This window comes from Bos indicus, chromosome 4, assembly GCF_029378745.1.
Source record: "Bos indicus isolate NIAB-ARS_2022 breed Sahiwal x Tharparkar chromosome 4, NIAB-ARS_B.indTharparkar_mat_pri_1.0, whole genome shotgun sequence".
Taxonomy (NCBI): domain Eukaryota; kingdom Metazoa; phylum Chordata; class Mammalia; order Artiodactyla; family Bovidae; genus Bos; species Bos indicus.
The window spans coordinates 84699117-84717827 of NC_091763.1; the positions used below are offsets into that span (position 1 = coordinate 84699117).

The 18711-nt window shown below is 36.7% G+C and overlaps 1 long non-coding RNA gene across 1 annotated transcript in view; it reads left to right on the forward strand.

Moving 5' to 3' along the window:
* Positions 1-348: 348 nt before the first annotated feature.
* Positions 349-18711, forward strand: part of LOC139182751 (uncharacterized) — a 182383-nt gene continuing 164020 nt past the window's right edge. The window contains exon 1 of the long non-coding RNA XR_011566294.1: positions 349-418. This is a non-coding gene — a long non-coding RNA (uncharacterized lncRNA). The remainder of the gene's footprint in view (positions 419-18711) is intronic.

Below are 18711 nucleotides of genomic sequence, written 5' to 3' on the forward strand. Positions count from 1 at the left end.
TGGGATGAAATTCCTTACTCAGATGTTTAAAACCACCTCACAGAGGTGATTGGTACCCCTCCTGGTGAGAGTGGGAATCCAGGCATCTGTACTGGTTAATTTTATGTGTCAACGTGTCTGGACCATGAAACCCAGATATTTAGCTAAACATCCTGAATGTTTCTGTGAAAGAGTTTCGTTGTTTGTTGTTGTTTTTTGCTGAAGTTAACTTTTAAATGGGTTAACTTTTAACTTTTAAATAGATCGCCCCCGCATGGTGTGGGAAAGCCTCCACCAATCTGGCGAGGCCTTACTAGAACCAACCCAATAAAAGCCAGGGTTCTGTCGGCAGCGCTCCTTTGGGTTGCACCTCTTCCTGGAGTCTGCGGTCTGTAGTCCTACTCCGTCAGATTGGGACTCACCAAGCCTCCACAATCATGTGAGTCAATTTCTTAAAATAAATCCTTTTCTTTGTATATGTGTGTATGGATATATACATGTGCAAATACATCCTGTTTGTTGTGTTTCTGTGGAGAACCGTAAGACAGGCCTGCCAGCCCTTGCTGGATTGGACACAAATGGGGCTATCAGGTTTTTTTCTGTGCTATTTGGGTGGAATACAGTGGTTATCTTTGAAAAGCTTTGTGTTGTCTTAGGTTGCTCCTTCAGTGGTCCTTGTAGATACGGTAGAGCTAGGTGAAGGGAATGGCGTTTTTACCTCTATGGGTAATTAAAAAAAACACAACACACCTGTGTGGTTTCTGGGTTCCTGCTGCCTGGAAATCTGGGATACGGGCATAAAGAAGATAATCCATGGAATTTACCACCACGTGGCTCCTCAGTTCCTCACTATTCTATATTTTGGGTATTCATTGCCTGTAATAATTATGCTTTTCATGCTTATGTGTTCAAACACCTCTGACTCTTTGTAACCCCATGTACTATAGCCCGCCAGGCTACTCTGTCCATGGAATTTTCTAGGCAAGAATGCTTGAATGGGTTGCCATTTCCTACTCCAAAGCATCTTCCCAACTCAAGGATCGAACCTGCATCTCTTGCGTCTCCTGGATTGGCAGGGGGATTCTTTACCACTGCGCTGTCTGAGCAGCCAAATGAGGCTTTTTACCTTTTTATTTTTTCTACTCCTTAGTCCCTGTTCCCCCTCCCCCGCTCTGTTGCATCTTGAAATAGTTTTTAGTATTTGAGTTAAATTTAATCTCTCTTGCACATTTTGTCATTTAATGTTAACTACTGACATGAGTCTTTCTGGTGTTTTTCTGTTCACTTGTTTTAGTAACCCCTTTCATAATTATTTACCTGTTTAGAATCCATTTATAAACTGAGCAGAATTTCTGTTTTGAGGTCTGAATATCACTAATGCTTGTTTAAGAATATTATGTTGAGGTTTTGTGCTTTATTAATGATTTGAGAAGATTTTTTCAGCACCTCTAATACTTTATCATTTTCTAGTTGCATTTTATGATACTGTGCATTATTTTGAAATTGCTAGTAAGTTCCTGAAACATCAGTAATAATTATTTCTCTGTAAGCAGTATTAAAGAATTTGAGCAGCTTCTCAGGTTTCTTAAATCAATATTGTAGTATTCCATTGGTACTAGTAAGTGCAATTTCTTTAATGGATGGCATATTTTGAGGGAGAGAGTATTAATTTCTAGGGACTCCTTTGTTTCTATAGAACTTTAAATGATCTCCTTGCTTCCTTTTTCACCTTACCACCTTTCTCTTCAAAAAAGTCTTTCTCTTCCATATAACTAATGTCTTGGACTCCATTTCTGGCCTTTGAGGTCTTCGGATTAAGGCCCTTTTTCTCTTACTAATAGTGCAGTACTGCATTTAGTTCCTGGAGACCTGTTTTTGGTCACTGAACCTAGAATTCGCAGTAGTAGCAATCATGCAACAGATTCTTCTGAGGGTTGAATTTGTTGTCAGGGTTCTTCCTGAGTTCCCCGTGGATTTTCTCTTGCTTCCAGCTGGAGGCAGTTCTGTTTCTAAAGGTCAGGCATTATTTGTTCCACCTGGATCATCCAGGCCACTCTTCTTAAGGTCTGTAATGTTAACTATATTTTGTAAATTCTCCTTTGATTTGCAGTGTAATATTCATAAGTTCCAGGAGACATCTTTGGAGACCATCTGCCTACCACGTAATTAATTTCAGATAATACCCATTTAGATAAACATTCCCCAGTTTCACTATTGAAATACTTCAGTATCCTCTATTGGATGCTAATTGATTATACTAAAAATTGCCCAATAAATCATACACTGTCTCCCAACAGGCAGTGGATAACTGTATATGGAAAATCCATTAGAAAAGTACTTTTCCCATAAAATCCTCATTTAGCTTGTCTCCCCTTTTTCTGAGCAGTGCATTTGAAAATGTAGCTTTAATAATTATTGAGCTAACTCCTTTATTTATGAAAAAATGTATTTGTGATTTTTAGACTACCATGTGATATTCTTCTGAGTCTTTTCACCTGCCATGTTTCACTTTACACCTAATCAGCTCCAATAACACTATTTGTATAGTGGTTTATAGTTCACAGGTGCTTAAAATATACAACCTCATTCCATCCTTAAATAATTGTGCTATTTTCAGGTAAAGAATATCAGAGATTCAGAGAACTTAATTTTGACCTGAAACCCTATGACTCTTAACTACAACTGAAACTTAAGCACGTTTCATTATGCCAAGTTAATTTCTTTAAGTTAATCTGTAGTTACCAGAAATATTTTGCTTCGCTGACCACTTAAGCCATATGTCTTTTTTGCAAAACTTTTTTTGTGCATACATTTTAGAAAAACTCTGCTTTTACATATATATTTTACTTAAAATTTCAAACAATTTTTATAATTCATTATTTCTATTTTGAGAGTCCTTTTATCACAGCTTTTCTGAAATTAACTATAGGTGAAGCAGTTATTTACATTCTCAATATTATGCACTGTTTATCAACTAAGTGAAGTCCAGGACATTTCCCTACTAAGAAGTTTCTCGAACACTTAAAATCTTCTATTAAGTCAGTTTGCTACTGCTAAGTTGCTTCAGTCGTGTCCGACTCTGTGTGACCCCATAGACAGCAGCCCACCAGGCTCCCCCGTCCCTGGGATTCTCCAGGCAAGAACACTGGAGTGGGTTGCCGTTTCCTTCTCCAATGCATGAAAGTGAAAAGTGAAAGTGAAATCACTCAGTCGTGTCCGACTCTTAGCGACCCCATGGACCGCAGCCTACCAGGCTCCTCTGCCCATGGGATTTTCCAGGCAAGAGTACTGGAGTGGGGTGCCATTGCCTTCTCCGATTAAGTCAGTTTAAGAGCTATTTATTGACTACCTGTTAAGCTATTTATTGACTATTCTGTTAAGTCTCAGACTAAAAGTTGGAAGAATTAAATATGAGAAAGTCATGATCATTACTTTCAAAAAGTGACCTTTCAAGAAATAGGCAATCCTAATTCTACCTAAACTTTTTCAAATAATAAAGAAGCAATAGACTGGTTCCACAGTTTCTGGCAGTGTTACTGTTTTGTCCTATTAAGAAAGCCTAATTGGAAACAATTTATGACAAGTCAGTTTTCCTCATGAAATACTGATACAAAAGCCCTAAGCAAAATCATAGCATAACAAAACTATTAATACACTGAGTTTGATATATCATGGCTGTAAGATTGGTAACAGGAATACAAGTTTGTTTTACATTATAAAATCAATAAGAAAAATATTTTTTAGTATGTAACAAGATTCTCTTCTACTTTCCAATAACATTTTCCTTGCTTCCTTCTGAACCCTAACCAGCAGTATCCTCCAAATTCATATTTCTACCAACTGCCTTTTCAAGGCAGTTTGTATCTTCTCTATCATGCTCCTCAATATCCACCAGTCTCCATCCTATGCATGGTTTAATGGTCACTTTCACATTTTAGGTATTTGTTAGAGTAGCAGCCCCACTTCCTAGTATCAAACTTTGCCTTAGCTTTCTATTGCTGCCTAACAAATTACTACCAGCATAATGGCTTAAAACTATACACCCAGTTTATTTGGCCAGTCAGGTGTCCATGCCTAGCTTAGCTGAGATCTTCTGCTTGGGAGTCTCACAGGAATATATTTGAATTGTGTTCTTATTTGGAGGTTTTATTAAGTAAGGATCCATTTTGAAGCTTGCTCAGGTTTTTGGCACAATGAATTTTTTTTTTTTTTTTCTTTTGTGGTTGTAAGACCTAGGGCCACAGCTTCTTGGTGTCTATTCCTAAAGGCCACATGCATTTCCTTGCATGTGTTTACTTTCCTAACATGGTCTCCTAAGCCAGCAGTGAGAGTTTCTAGCCAGTTGGCTAGCAAAATAAAGTCCTATAAAAGGCCGTGTAGCCCTGGCAGGCTACCGTACATAGAGTAGGACATGACTTAAGTGACTGAGCATAGCACAACCATGGGAATGACAGTCCATCACTATGACCTTATTCTTTTGGTTAGAAACAAGACATAGGTTCTACCTACACTCAAGATAAGGGGATTTCACAATACCTGAAACAGTGGCTGACTTTATTTTTCTGGGCTCCAAAATCACTGTAGATGGTGATTGCAGCCATGAAATCGATTCAGTAAATATACTAAAAGCCTTTGACAAAATTCAACACATCCATTCAGGTTAAAAGACGCTTACTCCTTGGAAGGAGAGTTATGACCAGCCTAAACAGCATATTAAAAAGCAGAGACATTACTTTGTTAACAAAGGTCTGTCTAGTCAAGACTATGGTTTTTCCAGTAGTCAGTATGGATGTGAGAGTTGGACGAGAAAGAAAGCTGAGCACCAAAGAATTGATGCTTTTGAACTGTGTTGGAGATGCTTTTGAACTGTATTGGTGTTGGAGAAGACTCTTGAGAGTCCCTTGGACTGCAAGGAGATCAAACCAGTCCATCCTAAAGGAGATCAGTCCTGGGTGTTCCTTGGAAGGACTGATGTTGAAGCTAAAACTCCAATACTTTGGCCACCTGATGCAAAGAGCTGACTCATTGGAAAAGACCCTGATGCTAGGAAAGATTGAGGGCAGGAAGAGAAGGGGACAATAGAGGATGAAATGGTTGGATGGCATCACTGACTCAGTGGACAGGGATGTGGGTGGACTCCAGGAGTTGTTGATGGACAGGGAGGCCTGGCGTGCTGTGGTTCATGGGGTCACAAAGGGTCGGACACAACTAAGCGACTGAACTGAACTCAGGAATGTTTGGATCACCTTTTGGTCTGACTTCTGCACTCTAAAATGTGATTTTCTGAGAATTTTTAACTAGAATGGATGTGTTGAATTTTGTCAAAGGCTTTTAGTATATTTACTGAATCGATCTTATTTTTCTTACTGTTAAGATGGAAAACTTTACTGATAACATCAGGTTTCTCTTACATCCTAAGATAAACCTCACTTGATCAAGTTGTATTATATTTTTATATATTTTAAGGTCTGATTTGAAAATTTTATGTGAGGCCTTTTGCATATAAGCTTCTTTGAATTATTTTTTCCTTGTAATATCTCACATTTTAATATCACAGTTAACCCTAGCCTTATAAAATTAGAGTCAGGGTATGTTTCCTTTTTCTCTGTATTTTAAAAAAACTTACAGGTTTGGCATTAATTCTTATTTTTATTATTACTGTAATTGGCTACTGAAACAATCCAGCCCTAGAGTTTTCTTACTGGGAGTTTCCTTAATTAAAAATTGTACACATATTTATTACTCTGCAGATTTTTAAAATGCATTTAGTGTCAGTTTCAGAAACGTGCCTAAAGTTTTCATTTCTTCTGTTGAAATTATTGAGAACGTTTCATAATATTCCCTTATTCTTTTGGTATGTGTAAGAATTGGAGTTATAACCTTACTTTCCTTTCAAATACTGCTAATTTGTATCTTGTTTCTATTATGGACTGAATATGCCTTCAAAATTCATGTGTAAAGCCCTGTCCCTCAGTGGTATTGGGATGGGGCCTTTGGAAGGTAATTAGGTTTAGAGGCGGTCTTGAGGGTTGAGCCTCCTGTGGTAGGGTTAGTGCCTTTAAAAGAAAAGGAAGAAGCACCAGAGTTGTCACTTTTATTTATGTGAGGACACAGTGAGAGGCAAGGCAGTCACCTGCAATCCAAAAGGAGGCTCTTATCAGAATCAAATCATGATAGCATCTGATCTCGGACTTCCAGCCTCAAGAACTGTGAAATACCTGGTATGTGATATTTTGTTATGGCAGCCCAGGAAGACTATTTCAGTTTCTTCTTTTATGTATTTTTTCTGGGTTTTTATCAGTGTTATTAATTGGTTGAGATAGCCAATTTATTCTTTGTCTTTCCCTATTGGTTGTTAATTTTATTTTGAATTCTGCTCTCATAATTACTTTTTCTACAACTTTCTTTAGTGTTAGATTTCATTTTCTAGATTAATAGAGTATATAGATTTTCATCCTTTGCAACATTGATATTTAATTCTGTTTTCCTCTATTCACTGCTTTCAAATGTTCTTTTGAAACTATTTTAAAGCATTTAAAAATTTCACTTGTGATTCCTCCTTGACTCATGTTTCTTTGTTGTTCAATTGCTAAGTTGTGTCCAACTCTTTGCAACCGCATGGACTTCAGCATGCCAGACTTCCCTGTCCTTTTCTGTCTCCCAGAGTTTCCTCAGATTTGTTATTTCCCACATGTATGGGAGTCTCCATATGTGTAGGGAATTTTTTTTGACATGACTGTTAACTGATTTTTGGTTTTTAAGTTTGATTGTGTCCATGTGAGAAAATAGTCAATCTAAGTGAGCATTCCACATGTACTTTAAAATGTAGTCAACAGGCATTGAATATAGTAATCCATAAAAGTTAGTTCAAGAGATTGATAGCAGGTTTTTAGACTTTCTATATAGTTATTTTTTTGTTTACTGATCAATTAGCTATTAAGGAAAGCTTGTTAAATCTTCAATATTATTTTAAATTTGTCTTTATGCCTTAGTTCTTTCCATTTATGCTTCATGAATTTTGATACTTTAATATTTCATTTTCCTAGTAAATCACACCTGATTTTTGTATAATGTTCAAATCTTATTTTGCATTGCCAGTTTTTTTATGCTTGATGGTGGTTAGGTATTTTATTTTCCATTCAGTTGTTTTCAACATGTCTGTGTTTTCATTTAAAGTTCATTGTATAAATACATCTAATTATATTTTTAAAATCTAGTTCACATCACAAACTCTCTAAAATAAGATGTTAAATCTACTTACTGTTTGGTATTTAGAGTTAACTATACCATCTTGCTAATTGCTTAATTTTCATTCTATTTTTGGTTTGTCTGTTCTTGATTTCTTACCTTCTTTTGGGTTATTAAATTTTTAGTGTTCCCCCTTTTTTTTTATCATGTACAGTCGCCTTAGTTGTACTTTATTGTTTTTAGTTGCTCTAGACTTAATATGTATCCTCATCTTCCCACAGTCTACTTTTGATCAAGTCCTCCAACTTTTAACTCCTCATGTGACATTTCACACTTCTCAATTTTCACTAAACTCTTTGTATTTCCCACTTTTACCTTCCATTTTTTTGCTTCTAATTTTCCATTTTACAAATGTAATAACCCTTTAAACTCTATATTAATTCTGTTTACATGTCCTGCATCTTTGTGACTCATGTATTTTTAACTTCCACATATATTTTAATACCATTTTATTGGACTGTTACTTTCAAGTAGTTAATTATGAGAAAGTATATTCTTATGTAATTTTCCACATATTTATCATGTTTTTTCTTCTTTTTTGTGGATGAAATTTTTTTCTGTATCATGTCATTTGTCTTCAACCTGAAAGGTACCCTGTAGTTTCCATTATAGTATGTTATCTGTGCTTGCAGGGAATATTATTATGTTATTTGGATATTTGTTTAGTCTCATTTAAAAAAATGTTTATTACTGATATATAATACTAGGATTATATTTTTTTCATTTTTGTTTTGGCCATTTTAAAGATTTTATTCTGTTCCTTTCCCAGGGAAGTCAGCTGTCACTATTATCCTTGTTTCCTAGTAGAGCATGTTTCTTTTATCTCTGACTGCTTTAACTTTTTTCTTTACATTTGGTATCCAGCTGTATGACTCTGATATACCTAGATATCATTCTGTTTATAAATTTATTTATGAGTTAGTGATAGTCATACAGTTTTTCAAGTTATATGTCATTATATGTTATATATGTTATATTATTAACAGTATTGTGTTTCTCCTGTACAGAAAGGTGATTCAGTTATACATGTATCTACTCTTTTTCAAAGTTTTTTCCCATGTATGTTATTATAGAATGTTGAGCAGAGTTCCCTGTGCAATATAGTAGGCCCTTTTTGGTTATCTGTTTTAAATATAGCAGTGTGTACATGTGAATCTCAAACTCCCAGTCTATCCCTCCTTTCCCTCCTGCCCCATTGTTAACCATAAATTCATTCTCAAAGCCTGTGAGTCTGTTTCTGTGTTATAAATAAGTTCATTCCTATCATTTCATATCTTAAAGTTATTTTCTAATTTTGTGTTCAGACATTCTGACATCCCAATAGTATGCAGAACAATTTGCCCCACTGTTTACAAAAGTATTGTTAACTAATTGGTATGCCTCCTCCTTCTTTGATTTGTCTGTTACTATGCCCAGTTGGATAAGTCCATTCAATACACTTTTGATTTCTGATATTGTACCTTTTGGATATAAAATGTGCTGTTGATTCTTTTTGACAATTTTTATTACTCTGAAGATATTTTATATTGTCTCACTCATTAAGAATCTATTTTTGTTTATCATATTTTATATAGTACTTAAAATATTTAAAATCTTTATCTGCTACATTCATTGTCATCTGGTTCATCTTAAATTCTGTTTCTATTGCCTATTTTCTTGATTATGATTCATAGTTTTAAGTCTATTAATTTTGATTGAATGTTGGACATTTGGATAATGTAGGAGGTCTTACTATTTTTCTCTGAAGAATCTTGATTCTTAGAATAGCAGGCAGTTGAAATAGTGGATGGTGAATTTGGACTTGGATAGTTTTGTTCTTGTACTTTTTTCTCAAGCACCTCTTCCTTGGCTGGGCTCAACTCTCTTGTGAGTTTTGTCAGGGCTTCACTGGGTCTTGTGAGAGCAGGTCTGAGATACAGTTCTTATTCCGAAGGTGCCTCACAGGGAAGATAGAGATATTAAGAAGATGTAAAAGACACAGGTTTACTGTGAGCTGCCCTTGTGGCTCAGACAAGAAGAGTGTGCTTACAATGCAGGATACCTGGATTTGGCCCCTGGGTCGGGAAGATCCCTTGGAGAAAGGAATGGCAACCCACTCCAGTATTCTTACCTGGGAAATCCCATGGACAGAGGACACCATCCATGAGATCACGTAGAGTCGGACACGGCTGAGTGACTAACATTTTCCCTTTCACTTTGTTTACTATGATGCCAAATCCTGATTGCTGCTTCCTCAGTTCACTGGGACAGGGGTACTGTACTTGGGTTTTCTTTACTTGTGGCCATAGTGGGAAGCTACCTCAAGCCATGAAACTGTGGTGGCAGGCCCACCTCATTGTGTCTCTTCTTTGAGACATCATTCTGATACTGCCTATTGTCCATTAAAAAAAAAAAGTTTCATAAATTTTGAATAGTATTATGGCTGTTTATAGTGCATATTGGGCTTCCCAGGTGGCATTAGTTGGTAAAGAACCCACCTGCCAATGCAGGAGACTTAAGAGATGTGGGTTCAATCCCTGGGTTGGGAAGAACCCCTGGAGGAGGGCACAGCAACCTATTCCAGTACTCTTGCTTGGAGAATTCCATGAACAGAGGATCCTGGAGGGCTACAGTCCATAGAGTCACAGAGAGTCAGACATGACTAAGTGACTTAGGGCACACAATATTAGGGCTTCCCTTGTGGCTCAGACAATAAATAGTCTGCCCACAATGCAGAAGACTACAATTGATCCCTGGGTTGGGAAGATACCCCGGAGAAGGGAATGGCCCACTCCAGTATTCTTGCCTCGAGGATTACATGGACAGAGAGGCCTGGTAGGCTACAGCCCATGCTGTCCAAAGTGTTGGACACAACTGAGCAACTAACATATAGTGCATATTAACAGTTTTCCCTTTCTGGCTAAAAGCAGAGTTGTTGTTCATCTTTTTTTACTCATTTGCTGAATTTTTTTTTTTTAAGTATTTTTTTAGCATTGACATAATATTTAAAATTAACCGATGATAATAATTATTAATATAATTGTCATTTTGTGCCACAGCACATAGGGAATTGCAGTAAAATAGGAAAGATTTTTTAAAATTTTAGTAAGGGCATATTTTCTCTAAGAACTGAAAATTTGCTCCCATGACCTACTTAAGGCTAACCCAAACCTTAATTCAGAGAGTAAATTGGTTAAAATGGCAATTAATTGGCAGTACCTGCTGCAGAGTTGTGTTGAGGTCACAGAAGAAATATCCACTGTTATGAGAGGAGTTTATCACTCATTGGCATGCAGCCCCAAAAAATAGTGTTAGTATATTATGTTATCATAATTTTTGCATTGCTCATCTACATAAAATATAGAGACAAATGTCTCAATCATGGTAGGAATACTTAGGACATATTTCTTGTACGAAAATGTGCACTATTCTATTACAAGATACTGTGATCCAGTTGTAGAGTACATTATTCTCCTCAAATTACAGAAAATCAACCTTAAAAGAAAGTAATCCTTCTTAGATATAAAAAGGCATCTCAATCAGCATTAATTATATGCTAATTTCAGGACTTACAGATTCTGACAAGAGTTGTCACCTCCTCCCAACAAAACCCATTGTGAATTGCAGGAATCTTCTTTGCTTCTTTTGTTTACATCCTGTTAATATCAGTTCATGTTAGCAGTTACTCACTGGTTGGTATGCAGATTAGTTTTGAATGTGGTCAGCTATAAGGAGTTTGAAATGATACTAGGATTAGAAAATACTTCAGGAGTTTTGCAAGTTGCCTAAGTTATTTGATTCACCAAGTTTGACAATAAATGTAGCAATGAACAGAAGAACGCCTGATTTTGTTCAGCAGTCATTTAAAAATGTGTCGATACATACTAATAATTGACTTCACATTAAGGATAAGTTGATTAAGAATGATTATTTTCCTTTTGGAATTGAGAAGAGAGGTTGGGTAATTTGCATCAGTTCTCACGGGTGGTTGAATTCACAATCAAGATTTCTGAATCCAAATGCAGTGCTTTTTCCTGTCTACTATACTGTCCCTTTATTCTAGCAAACATTTCCTTGCACGGAGAAAGGAAATAATTCCTTTCCTACTCAGGTTTCTATGCTTTTTTAACCTTATTCTAGCTGCCAGGTCTTTTTCTGTTTTTTTTTTTTTTTTTTCCCACCAGATTTCTATTTGAATGGCATACTTATGGTCCTACCTTGGTATATTATAGAAAAGTATGCATGTTGCCATATATATCAGATGGTAATCTCTGAAAATTGCTCTTGGCTAAAAATTTCATTATAAATGTAAGATACCATTAGTACAATGTGGAAATATTCAATGGTTAATAACCATTTAAAGTATTCTCTCTCCTTCATGAAGCAGTTATTATTCATAACCTATAAGATATTATCTGGTGAATCAGATGATAAAGAATCCACCTACAGTGCCAGAGACCTGTGTTTGATCCCTGGGTTGGGAAGATCCCCTGGAGGAGGTTATGGCAACCCACTCCTGTATTCTTGTCTGGAGAATCCCCATGGATAGAGGAGGCTGGCAGGCTATAGTCCACAGGGTTGCAAAGAGTTGGACACAACTGAACAACTAAGCACAGCACAGCACAACATAAGATATTCAAATAGTAGCTATTCCACTCGGTTTCACATTGCAGAGGAAAGCCCTTCTCATTCAAATATTTTGGTATGTTAGGAAATAAAGGGCTCTGGTTTAGGGAAAAGGCCAGAAAAATAGGATTAATTATTTTTCAATAGGTGGATCTCTGTTATGGGATCTGAGGGTTGATATAATACAGACCTTGTTCATGACTTTAAAAGTTTCAAATAGAATGGCAGTCATGTTTACTTGAAGTCACTTTTACACTTAAAAAGACAAACTTCCCCCAAATGTGTGTGCTTCAGAGTATTTGGAAACCACAATATGAAATTATTCATTATTAAATTACCAGGGCTTCAAATAGAAACTTATTACTGTATAAATTGAAAGTGATAAAATTGCATTTCCTTGAAAAATATATAGCAGATCCATTAATATAGGTCCTCTCATTAGTGTATTTCTAGTAGACCTCCTTTAGCATTCACAGCATTGTTTAACTCTCAATAAGAATGTAGACTATTATTAGGGAGAGGGTAAGTAGAAAGTTTGGGGGACATAGATATCCTTGTAAAAATCTCAGCTTTGTATTTAAAATTAGTGTGAGGTGAGATAACTTATTGAATCTCTGAGCCACAATTTGATAATTTTTGTTAAAGAAAAATAAGGTTAATGTTTAAGGGTTTAAAACATGTATCAAAAATACAATATAAGCTAATTACCTCTGATAAAAAGGGCCTTCAATAAAGAGTGGACATTATTACATTTGTCAGTGCTGCCTAGTTGTATGAACTTTGAGAAACAAGGTTACTTTTTCTGTTCAATAGAGTTGAAACAACAACCGCCTCTTTCCTACCTTGAAAGAATGAAAATATCAGACAAAGTTGCTGGCTGGATGCCCAAACCCTTCACTTTAATTCTCTTGGGAATTAACAAACTTGATGTGAAAAGAAAAAAGATTTTTTTTTACTCAGAAAAGAGCACTAAAACACTGAATAGAACCTTATTTTCTTTACCTGCAATCTGCAAGTAGCTTTTTAGCTATAAAAAGTATGCTATGGAGAATTTGTAACACCTATACACAACACAATAAAGAATCTACCTGCAGTGCAGGAGACGAAGGTTTGACCCTGGGGTTAAGAAGATTCCCTAGAGAAAGGAATGCAACATACTCCAGTATTCTTGCCTGGAGAAATCCATGGAGGGAGGAACCTGATGGACTATATAGTCCATGGGGTCACAAAGAGTCAGGCATGACTGAATGACTAACACTCCTTACAAAACGCAGACACACACAGACAAAATGACGTATTCTGTATGTTGACTTTCCTTGAGTTTTCAAAGCAACTAGAAAGTTATTTTTATATTTTGTGCTAGTGATATATAGCTTTTATATCTTTCTGCTAGCTAAGTTCAGTTCACTTCAATAATTCAGTCGTGTCCGACTCTGTGCAACCCCATACTATAGCACACAAGGCTTCCCTGTCCATCAACAATTCCAGAGCTTGCTCAAATTCATGTCCATCCAGTTGTGATGCCATCCAATCATCTCATCCTCTGTTGTCCCCTTCTTTTCCTGCTTTCAACCCTTCCCAGCATCAGGGTCTTTTCTAATGAGTCAATTCTTTGCATCAGGTTGCCAAAATATTGGAGTTTCAACTTCAGCATCAGTCCTTCCAATGAATATTCAGAACTGATTTCTTTAGGATGGACTGGTTGGATCTCCTTGCAGTCCAAGGGGATCTCAAGAGTCTTCTCCAAAACCACAGTTCAAAAGCATCGATTCTTTGGTGCTCACCTTTCTTTATAGTCCAACTCTCACATCCATACTTGACCACTGGAAAAACCATAGCTTTGACTAGACGGACCTTTGTTGACAAAGTAATGTCTCTGCTTTTGAATATGCCGTTTAGGTTGGTCATAGCTTTTCTCCCAAGGAGCAAGTGTCTTTTGATTTCATGGCTGCAGTCACCATCTGCAGTGATTTTGGAGCCCTCCAAAATAAAGTCTGACACTGTTTCCATTGTTTTCCCATCTATTTGCCATGAAGTGATGGAACCCGATGCCATGATCTTAGTTTTCTGAATGTTGAGCTGTAAGCCAACTTTTTCACTCTTTCACTTTCATCAAGAGGCTCTTTAGAGTTCTTCTCTGCTTACTGCCATAAGGGTGGTTTCATCTGCATATCTGAGGTTATTGATATTTCTCCCGGCAATCTTGATTCCAGCTTTTGCTTCATCCAGCCCGGCATTCACATGATGTACTCTGCAGTAAGTTAAATAAGCAGGGTGACAATAAACAACCTTTACATATTCCTTTCCTAATTGGAACCAGTCTGTTGTTTCATGTCCAGTTGTAACTGTTGCTTCTTGACCTGCATATAGATTTCTCAAGAGGCAGGTCAGGTGGTCTGGTATTCCCATCTCTTGAAGAATTTTCCACCATTTGTTGTGATCCACACAGTCAAAGGCTTTGGTGTAGTCAATAAGACAGAAGTAGATGTTTTTCTGGAACTCTTTTGCTTTTTTGATGATCCCATGTATGATGACAATTTGATCTCTGGTTCCTCTGGTTTTCTAAATCCAGCTTGAAATTTTGAGCATTATTTTGCTAGCATGTGAGATGAGTGCAATTGTGTGGTAGTTTGTACATTCATTGGCATTGCCTTTCTTTGGGATTGGAATGAAAACTGACCTTTTCAAGTCCTGTGGCCAACACTGAGTTTTCCAAATTTGCTGGCATATTGAGTGCAGCACTTTAGCAGCATCATCTTTTAGGATTTGAAATAGCTCCACTGGAATTCCATCACCTCCTTTAGCTTTGTTTGTAGTGATGCTTCTTAAGGCCCACTTGACTTCACATTCCAGGATGTCTGGCTCAAGGTGAGTGATCACACCATTGTGGTTATCTGGATCATAAAGATCTTTTTTGTATAGTTCTTCTGTGTATTCTTGCCACCTCTTCTTAATATCTTCTGCTTCAGTTAGGTCCATACCATTTCTGTCCTTTACTGTGCCCATCTTTGTGTGATATGTTCCCTTGGTATCCAATTTGAGGAGATCTCTAATCTTTCCCATTCTATTGTTTCCCTCTATTTCTTTGCATTGATCACCAAGTAAGGCTTTCTTATCTCCTCTTGCTATTTTTTGGAACTCTGCATTCAAATGAGTATATCTTTCCTTTTCTCCTTGGCTTTTATTTCTCCTCTTTTCTCAGCTATTTGTATGGCCTCCTCAGACAACCATTTTTCCTTTTGGCATTTCTTTTTCTTGGGAATGGTCTTGATCACTGCCTCCTGTACAATGTCATGAACCTCCGTCCATAGTTCTTCAGGCACTCTGTCTATCAGATCTAATCCGTTGAATCTTTGTCACTTCCACTGTATAATCATAAGGGATTTGATTTAGGTCATACTGAATGGCCTAGTAGTTTGCCCTTCTGATGCTGCTGATGTCACTTCAGTCGTGTCTGACTCTGTGCGACCCCATGGACTGCAGTCTACCAGGCTCCTCCATCCATGGGATTTTCCAGGCAAGAGTACTGGAGTGGGGTGCCATTGCCTTCTCAGGTGGTTTACCCTACTTTTTTCAATTTAAGTCTGAATTTGGTGATAAGGAGTCTGTTATCTGAGCCACAGTCAGCTCCCACTCTTGTTTTTACTGGCTGTATAGAGTTTCTCCATCTTTGGCTGCAAATATAATCAGTCTGATTTCAGTGTTGACCATCTGGTGATGTCCTTGTGCCGTGTCTTGTCTTGTGTTGTTGGAAGTGGGTGTTTGCTATGACCTGTGTGTTCTCTTGGCAAAACCCTGTTAGCCTTTGCCCTACTTCGTTTTGTACACCAAGGCCAAATTTGCCTTTTACTCCAGATATCTCTTGATTTTTGCATTCCAGTCCCTTGAAAAGGAAACCTTTTTTTGATGTTAAATGTAGAAGTTTTTGTAGGTCTTCATAGAACCATTCAACTTCCGCCTTTTCAGCATTACTGATTGGGGCATAGACTTGGATTACTGTGATATTGAATGGTTTGCCTTGGAAATGAACAGAGATCATTCTGTTTTTGAGATTGCATCAAGTACTTCATTTTGGACTCTTTTGTTGACTAGAGTTTCCTCTCTTAGCTAAAAGTTAGCTAACAAAAACCAAGATTCATTTACGAATTCACATGAAATGCCTGGTCAACTATATTTGTTGTCCCATGTTCCCAAGCACTGTTTTATCCAGAATAAAATGTTTCAAAATACCACCTAGTGTTATATATGGATATCTGTGTTTACTGTAGTCTATTCCTTATTAATCATTTATATGAATTGTTTTTAACATTCAACTCATTTTTCCCCTGGCTTTATTGAGACAGAAAAGACAAAAAAAAATTGTGTATGTTTAGGGTGTGCAGATTTTTGCATAAGGAAGTAGCAAACCACTCCAGTACTCTTGCCTGGAAAATCCCATGGATGGATGAGCCTGGTAGGCTATAGTCCATGGGGTCGCTAAGAGTCCGACTTGACTGAGCGACTTCACTTTCACTCTTTACTTTCATGCATTGGAGAAGGAAATGGCAACCCACTGCAGTGTTCTTGCCTGGAGAGTCCCAGGAAGAGGGGAACCTGGTGGGCTGCCATCTGTGGGGTCACACAGAATTGATCATAACTAAAGAGACTTAGCAACAGCAGCAATCTTATTCCATTGATCTATGTGCTGGTTTTAATACCAGGGCCATATAGTTTTTATTACTATAGTCTTGTAATATAGTTTGAAATCAGGAAACATAGTGTCTCCAACTTTGTTACTCTTTTTTAAGTTTGCTTTGGCTATTTGGGGCCTTTTGTGGTTCTATACAAATTGTTCTATAGGATTGTTCTATTTTGGTGAAAAATAACATTGAAGTTTTGATGGGGATTGAACCTGTGGATTGCTTTGGGTAGTGTGAATATTTTAATAATATTGTTCCAATCTATGACCATGGAATCTTTCTATTTATTTATGTCTTTAATTTCTTTCATCAACATCTTAGTTTTCAGTGTGCAATTCCCCCCACCCCTTTGGTTATAAATGTTTCCCAGATATTTTATTCTTTTCAATGCAGTTGTGAATGGGATTGCTTTCTTAAGTTCTTTCAGATTATTCATAAGCAGTGGGTAGAAACACAATTTTGTATATTGAATTTTTGTAGCTTGAAACTTCACAGAATTTTAGTTCTAACAGTTTTTCATGGAGTCTAATTATATATGTGATGTATATTTTATATATATATATATACACATATATGTACATTTGTGTTTATATACATGCACACACCAATTATCTGGGCACTCTGTGGCCCATCACAGATGTTTTCATGATGTTAAAGAATTGGTGATCAAAACAGTTATACCACTTGGGGACCTAAAATGTGAAGTAGACAGCCCATGAGGTGTGTGTGTGTGTGTGTCTGTATGTTCATGTAGGACAAATATATAATAAACACAAAAACAAATATCCAAATAAACAAAATCAACCTTACTCTCACTCTCTTCTCCTTTCCTCTTTCCCCAACCATCCCTTTCTAATAAAGCAGAAAAAATATCAGCACAGATTTGCATAAATTTGAAGGGTTTTTCAAATTTATTACAAAAAAATTTACCTTTTGTTACAAAAAAATTACCTTTTGTTACAGAGTCCCTGGTGTGTAAAACAGAAAGTTCTGCAAAAAAATTACCGTTTGTTACAGAGTTCCTGGTGTGTAAAACAAAGTTCAAATGCCTAATGTTTGGGATATGATAGTTGAAATAATCCATGGAGAAGCTAGTTTGGAGGAGGCAGATGAAAATAAGGCATTGTCAAAAATTAGTCACTGGATGAACAGGACCCAGAAATAACAATGAACCTGAAAACCTATGTGGCATAATTCATATCTGAATCCAGTGGAATTCAGACCAGTGGTAAAATATGAAGGATTTTCACAAAATGGTTTTTGTCCAAAAATTATTTTGGCTTCATGGAAAATGTGTAGATGGTACTTAAGGCCTTATGACATTGACCATCAAGGGACTCTTTTTTGGTTCAACTAAACATTAAGATTTACACTATGTTAGACCACATTTGGCACCAGTCTACTCAGAGATCGAGATTAGCTCCCACAGCATGGTCTTCCCCTTCAGTGAATATCCTTGAAGCAGTCCATATGGAACCAGGAGAAGAGTCCCACAGGCAGGAATTGCTTGTTTTGAAATCCTTGTATTATCTAAAAGCCAAAAACCTTGTTATACTTCCAGATGCATTGTTTCTGGGTGCTGTACAAGGGATATGATCGTTTACAAGAGTCACTGAATGTCATTGCATTTAGAGAATCTCAAATCAGATTGTCCAAAGATATTTTATTTCATATATGCTTCCTCCCATTCCTGAAAAAAATTACCAATCAGGCATCATTTTTATGTAAAGTAATATTGCCTAGTAATTTTGTTCATAATGTCATCCTTGTAATGTTAAAAACTAGAGTGGGACACTAAACTGAAAGTCAGGTAGGTTCTCATAAAAAGGAAAAAAAGGGGCTTTGCTAAACCTTTGCTCATAGATTCCCTGTAGATCATAACATCTGGGGGAAAAGAGTTCCAATAGAGATAACTGCCAGTGCCAAGAATCTAATTCAGAAATACGTCTGCAATATTTGAACAACAGTCAGGAGCCAAGAAGTCAGACCCTTCATAAAAGGTGGGTAGAGTTAGATGATATTGACCTTTATAGACATTAGAACACTTTGATTTTGACTTAAGTTTAAGAAGATAGCAAGTAGTTTAGAGAACGAGCTTGACAAACTCCAAGTAAGAAGTTTGTCATGAAGGTAAATGTGCAAGAAAAATGTCTGTTTTATTTTGCTTTTACCTTAGTCATTATGTGTTAAAATGTTAGAA